This window comes from Mandrillus leucophaeus, unplaced genomic scaffold, assembly GCF_000951045.1.
Source record: "Mandrillus leucophaeus isolate KB7577 unplaced genomic scaffold, Mleu.le_1.0 Scaffold120, whole genome shotgun sequence".
NCBI lineage: Eukaryota > Metazoa > Chordata > Mammalia > Primates > Cercopithecidae > Mandrillus > Mandrillus leucophaeus.
Genome location: NW_012100321.1, coordinates 167,121 through 174,059, shown reverse-complemented (window position 1 = coordinate 174,059; position 6,939 = coordinate 167,121). Strand labels below are relative to the sequence as shown.

The following is a 6,939-nucleotide window of genomic DNA, read 5'->3' as shown; positions in this document are numbered from 1 at the left end:
CTTCCTTCCTTCCTTCCTTCCTTCCTTCCTTCCTTCCTTCCTCCTTCCCTCCCTCCCTCCCTCTCTCCCTCTCTCTCTCTCTTTCTCTTTTCTTTCTTTCTGTCTCTCTCTCTTTCTCTCCTTTCTCTTTCTCTCTCTCTCTTTTCTTTCTTTCAAGGCAGTGTCTGGCTCTGTCACCCAGGCTGGAGTGCGGTATTGCAATCACGGCTCACTTGCACTCTTGGGATCAAGCGATCCTCTGGCCTCGGCTTCCGAGAGCACTGGGATGATGGGAGTGAGCCACTGCGCCCCACCCCAGCTCTTTTCTGAGTGGAGTGGTTACTGCTGGTGCTGCTTGCTGCCTGGCGTGCTGCATGGCCTTGCTAGAGCCCTTTTGTGCATGGTGGTGGATACTTGGCCGTGTAGTCCACGGCTCACAGCCTGGCAAGAATGAGGCCCTGGGGAAAATACAAGCTGTGGACCTCACCTGGAGGGGAGGCTTTGCAGGTGCAGGGAGGCGGAGAGGCTGGGTGGGAAGGTTCTGGTTGGTGGTGGGGAGGGAGGCTGTCCTTTGCTGCTGCCCACCTCAGAGGGCAGAGGTACGTGACCACGGGGACCTGGCCTGCCTGAGGAGCTAGAAGGTAAAAGAACAGCAGAGACAGATGCTCGGAGGGATTTGGAGAGCGGAGGAGCAAACAGCAGAACGCAGGAAATGAAGACTCAGAGTGAGTTTCTCTGCTCCTCCGCCCTGCAGCGCCCAGAGCTGTGGGCTGTCTCCGGGGAACAGCGGGGGGCCTATGAGAAGGAAAGCGGTGTGGACCCCAAACAAGTGGCAAGATGGATTTAACATGGAGTTGTGTGGATTTCACAGACATCAAGCAACACTGGGCCAGTCCCTCTCACTGCCACACACGTGTGTACACACACATATACACATGCACAGTCGGACCCAGGCACGCAGGCACAGCACATATCACAGACACATGTACACACACAGGCACCACTGGCAGACCACATTCACCAACAGACATTATGATGAACCTGCCCATACATAGACACAGACACGGACACACACGTGTAGCGCACACACGTACTCACAGAGGCACACAGATCCACTGCTCCGGGAAGGCGACCCCCACACACCCACAGACCCATTCACGCAAACACTGCCGTACTTGCAAATGCCAACGTGTTCACTCACTCAGGACACGTCACACACTGCTAGATGCCATTGGACACTTTGATCCCCTCAGCCACATGGGCACACTCACATGTTATCACACAGAAACTCAAACGCCAGTCAGTCACAGACAGATGCTTGCAGAAACAGTCTCACACCCGGGTGTGGGGGCTCACACCTGTAATCCCAGCATTTTGGGAGGCCGAGGTGGGTGGATCACCTGAAGTCAGGAGTTCGAGACCAGCCTGGCCAACATGATGAAACCCTGTCCGTTCTAAAAATACAAAAAATTAGCTGGGCGTGATGGTGCATGCCTGTAATCCCGGCTACTCAGGGCTGAGGTAGGAGGAGAATCGCCTGAACCCGGGAGGTGGAGGTCGTGGTGAGCTGAGATTGCGCTATTGCACTCCAACCTGGGCAACAAGAGTGAAACCCTGACTCAAAAAACAAAACAAAACAAAAACAAACAAACAAAAAAACAGTTTCACACCGTCTCCCTGGGTTTGTTTGTTTTAGACAGAGTCTCCATCACCCGGGCTGGAGTGCAGTGGCACGATCTCAGTTCACTGTATCCTCTGCCTCCTGGTTCAAGCGATTCTCACGCCTCCTGAGTCTTATTTGTATACCCGGCCATCCCTGGGTCTTATTTGCATAGCCTTTCTGGGTGGCCTTGAGGCTTTGGGCAAGTCTGTCCCCCACTGAGTCAAAATTTGTTCCCCCTCGAATGAACACAACGTTTTCTGAACTCCTGTTCCCAGCATCCCCACCGCGAGCATTCGGGGAGGCCCCAGAGGTGGGGGGAGCCCTCTAGTAACTGAGACAGAACAGGGTGTTCAGTATTAGATTTCATCCCAGGGGCCTTGAAACAGCGTCTGCAGGGCCAGTCAGTCCCTTGATGCCTCTGGGGGTGTGGTTTCAAATGCACAAAGGTTTCCAAGAGGAAGCCCAAAAAACCAGAGGTTGGGTTCTGAATCCACCTTCGTCTGGACCAGTCCAGCTGCTCCTCATTGTCACCAAAAAGGAAAATAAGAGGCCACAGGTGATTCCAGAACACAGACATGGAGGGGAGGGATGCCACTCTAAGACATGGGGGTAGAGGGGCTGGGTACAGTGGCTCACTCCTGTAATCCCAGCACTTTGGGGGGTCGAGATGGGCAGATCACCTGAGGTCAGGAGTTTGAGACCAGCCTGGCCAACATGGCGAAAACCCGTCTGTACTATAAATACAAAAATTAGCTGGGCGTGGTGGCAGGTGCTTGTAATCCCAGCTACCTGGGAGGCTGAGGCATGAGAATTGCTTGAACCCAGGAGGCGGAGGTTGCAGTGAGCCGAGATTGCACCACTGCACTCCAGCCTAGGCGACAGAGCGAGATTCTGTCAAACAAACAAAAGACACGGGGGTGGAAGGATTTCTGATTTCTGAGTCCCCCTCCCAGGCCCACAGGGTGTGACAGGAGAAGAGGAAATGGTTGGGTACTGGGTGAAGAGAAATTTGGAGCTCGGCTGCCTGGCTGCCCCAGCACCGCCCCTTGCAAGCTGTGTGACCTTGGGCTGGTTACTTGACCTCTCTGTGCCTCCATGTCCTCATGGGAAAGGGGGATCATAGCAGAGCTTTCCTTCCAGCATTGCTCAGGGTACTGAAAAGGGTGTGATGTGTTCGTGCTCAAATCAACCCTAGGAGACATCATCTCGTCTTATTCCTGCTACATATCAGCGGCGGCCAGTTATTCACTGCACATGCTGGCCTTGACAGAGACCCTAGGGTAGCAGTCCCCGCCCGGGCTGCCCCTGGAATGGCCCAGAGCCCTTGTCCAGCATGCACACAGGAGCCACTCTTGGAATCTCGGGATGGTGCAGAGCACCGCTGGGGCAGCAACAGTCCCTAAAGCTTCCCAGGTGATTCCCAGCAATGGGCAGCCGGGGCTGACAACCGCGACCCTAGGGATCCTAGAGACCATCAGACCCCACAGCTGGGGTCTCAGACTGTGATTCCGGAGCGTTTCTCAAGCTGGTCCCGTATCGCAGGTGCCTGGGGGGGTCCTTTGAAAACTCAGCTTTCTGGGCTCCTGGCCCAAAGGGGTTCTGTAGGTCTCGGGTGGGCTGGATAATGTGTATCTAGTTCCCAGGAGACGTTGACGCATCTGGTCCAGGACCTGACTTTGAGAACCGCTGTCCTGCTGCTTTCTGCAGTCTAGCGTTGAAAGGCCAGGGAAAACTTCGGCATTTCCAGTGCTCGAGAAAAACCATCGCCAGCACGATTTAATATTTATTTGTTTATTTTATTTATTTATTTGTATTTATTGTTGTATAGACGAGAGGCGGGGAGCGGGGGTTGAGGGTGGGTCAGTATTTTGCTCAGGCCGGTCTTGAACTCCTGGCCTCCAGCCATCTCTTCCCGCACGATTTTTACCAGCGGCCCTGGAGCGCCTCTTGGTGGTTAAATGGGGCGCTGCAGTTCCTGCGCGTTGACATGTTCTCTGCATATCTAGATGTAGGAGATGTGGCCTCCTATGCAAGGGGCGGAGACTGCGCTGGGGAGGGCGGGGCCTCGGTGGAAACCGGGTCTGGGGAACCGGATGGGGGTAGAGAGTGTCGTTTTCTGTCCCCGGAAGCCAGACTTCTCCCTCCCTCCAGCAGCTGGTCATATCCCTAGGAGTTTTAGGGCGCCCTGTCTCTGAGCTGGCTCCGGGATCAGCGGGGTTCAGGATCCAGATCCCTGCCCGGGCCCGCTCTTTGAAAGTCTACGCGGCCGAACCTCCCCCAGGCGCCCCAGCGAACTCTGCAAGTTCATTTCCAGGCTGCCTCACTTTAAAACTCCAGGCACGTGGGAATCCAACCCGACAGCGACCACCATGGAGGCAGGTGGCCTTCTTTGGCGCCACTGCCTCCCCTACGCCAGCACCGAGCCTGGCACGGGAGGGGCAGTAGTCACACATTAATAACCCCCTATTATCACACCCACTTGGGGCTTTTAACCTGGCTCTTCCTGCATCTCCCATCATGCGCTTCCCCCAGGCATCTGCTGGCCCCTCACCTGCTTCGGGTCTTTGCTTACTTGGCACCTTCTCAGTGAGGGTTTTCCAGGCCGCCCCGTTTCCGATGACTGCAAACCCTCTCCTGCCCCGACCCTCCTCGGGCCCTGCCTGCCAGACTTTTGTCCCCAGCAGGCCTCACTCCCTAATGCATGGATTTCGTCTTCATCTAGGAGGCATACCCACTGCCTCCCCTCCGCATGCTCGCTCTAGGAGGTTCCTGTTTCTTGCACCTACAACAGGACCTGGGAACCCCCAGGACCCTTCCTTGCGAGACCTCAGGGCCTTTACGCGGCCACTCTTTCGATCTCAAACGCTCCTCCCCACTCCCTGGGCGCACTCCCTCCAGGGGGCATATCTTTCCAGCACATTCCCCAGTAGGCGCATCTGGGGTCAGCCTTCCCCAGTCCAGGTGATTTCTATCGACCGTCAGTAGTCAACAAATAACTGAGCAGTTGCTGGGGCCGGGAACACTTCGGGGACAGGTCAGAGCTGACCTTGAGGGACTCTACTGCCTCTCCCCGCCACGCCCACCTGCCCCCTGCGGGGTAGGACCCCGCAACCACAACTCCAGAGTCCTCTGCAGGGACTGCTGTTGCTATGGGAGAGGAAGCCAGAGGAAGGGGACGCCATCTAGGGGATACTTGGGCCGTGGTGGCAGCAGCAGCAGTGACGGCCACCGCTGCGAACCAGGGGCTCCTGCCTGGCCAGCGCAGCCACCTGGGCTCTGGGCAGCAGCATTTTCCACGTGGCTCCTCCAATCCTCACGAGCGAGCAGTTCCCTGCATTGCTAGTCGTGAGCCCACCTGACTTCCTACTCTCAGCGCTTCCTGATTGCAACGCCCGTGTCACCAATTTACTCTATTAACCTCCCTGACAAGTCGGCGTGCTATTGAGAAACAAATGAGCGCACCAGGGGCAATCAGAGCTCTGAAAAATAAAGCGAGCAAGCGCAGAAAAGGTTACTTTTTTTTTTTTCTTTTTGAGACGGGGTCTTGCTCTATCACCCAGGCTGGAGTGCAGAGGCACGATCTCCGCTCACTGCCCCTCTGCCTCCCGGATTCAAGCAATTCTCGTGCCTTAGCCTCCCGAGTAGCTGGGATTACAGGTAAGCGCCATCACGCGTGGCTAATTTTTGTATTTTTAATAGAGATGGGATTTCTCCATGTTGGCCAGGCTGGTGTCGAACTCCTGGCCTTAAATGATCCACCCGCCTCGGCCTCCCGCAGTGGATTACAGGCGTGAGCCACCGCGTCGGGCCCGTGTGATTTTATTTTAACACAGATAACTAACTGTCTTTGAGTTAGAGACAGGACTTTGGGGCCCAGAAGAGGTGGGAACTCCAAGGGGTTGAGAGAGGAGAGAGGAGAGCCTGGGTCCACAGAGGAGGTCTGGAGGGGAGTGTCCACCACGTTATTTGAGGATTCAGCAGGCAGGGCCTTAAGAGCAGCTCCACGCCCCAACAAGAGAGAAACTGCCCCAAATGGGTCGTCAGGACAGCTCTGGGAAACGGGCCCAAGAAAACTCCTTTAAACATCCCTGTTTCACTGACAGGAAGACTTCGGCCCAGAGTGGACGGGAAACAGAGAAGCGTAAGCCTCAAATGGTTAGAATGGTAGCTGAGACCAAATTTTGAGAATTGGAAATGTTTGCATACCATACAAACGAAAATCAGAAAAATATATGGGGATTGGCAAAAGGGCATCCTCTTTCCCCAACACTTTGCCGCCATCTGCTGGACGAGTGTTGTAATGACTATAAAACACCGTGGTGCTGCAGCGCCCCCTAGCGCCATGCAGTTGACAGGCACGGAACAGTTCCAAGAGAATTTTTTTTTTTTCCCACCGGGACGTTTCTGAGGTTATTTGGGGCACACCCGGGCGAAGGCCCTGCACCTAGAAGGTGTTGGGCCTCTTGGTGGTGAAGCGTGGCTTGTGCTGACGGCGCAGGACCCGGTGGGGCAGCGGGAACTTGATCTTGGAGTCGTGGAACTGCTTGACAGCTGGCCGACGGCACTTGCTGGCTGCAATCTCCTCCACCTTCATGATCTGAATGGAGTGGGCCCGGGCGCGGTGCCGAGCGCCCGTATCTCGGTAGCACTGGGTGACAGCACCCGCAGTGGTCAGCTTCCGGTACTCCCGGTACGTGTTGTGGGTGCCGCTCCGGGAGTCACAGCGCAGCCAGATGCCGAAGTTCTTCACCGGCAGGGGGCGCGTCTCAAACACCTGCCCACAGTAGACAGTCTCCCCTGAAGACTTCTTCATCTTCTTTAACTGAGATACGAAGTACCAGAAGCGGGACTTGGCGACGACATGATTAGGCGCAAAGATTTGCATGCGGTAGAGGGGTGGTGTGTGGCATTTGGGGTGCGCAGGCAGCGACCCACCACCTTGTACTCTCGTAGGGTGCCCGAAGCCTTCATGGCGTCCTCTCCGCGCCCGCCGCCACCCGCAAAAGCGAGAATTTTGTTTTTTTGAGACGGAGTCTCGCTCTGTAGCCCAGGCTGGAATACAGTGGAGCGATCTCGGCTCCCTGCAACCTCCGCCTCCTGGGTCCGGGTTCAAGCAATTCTGCCTCAGCCTCCTGAGTAGCTGGGATTACAGGCACCTGCCACCACGCCCAGCTAATGTTTTTGTATTTTTAGTAGAGACGGGGTTTCACCAGGTTGGCCAGGCTGGTGTTAAACTCCTGACCTCTGATCCGCCCACCTTGGTCTCCCAAAGTGCTGGGATTACAGGCGTGATCCAC

General features: G+C 55.8%; 1 pseudogene across 1 annotated transcript; it reads right to left on the bottom strand.

The window, feature by feature from the left end:
• Positions 1-6,019: 6,019 nt before the first annotated feature.
• On the bottom strand, positions 6,020-6,648 carry LOC105531536 (annotated as a pseudogene). The gene has a single exon (XR_001004822.1). The product of XR_001004822.1 is annotated as a 60S ribosomal protein L18a pseudogene (transcript).
• Between the last annotated feature and the right edge of the window lie 291 nt (positions 6,649-6,939).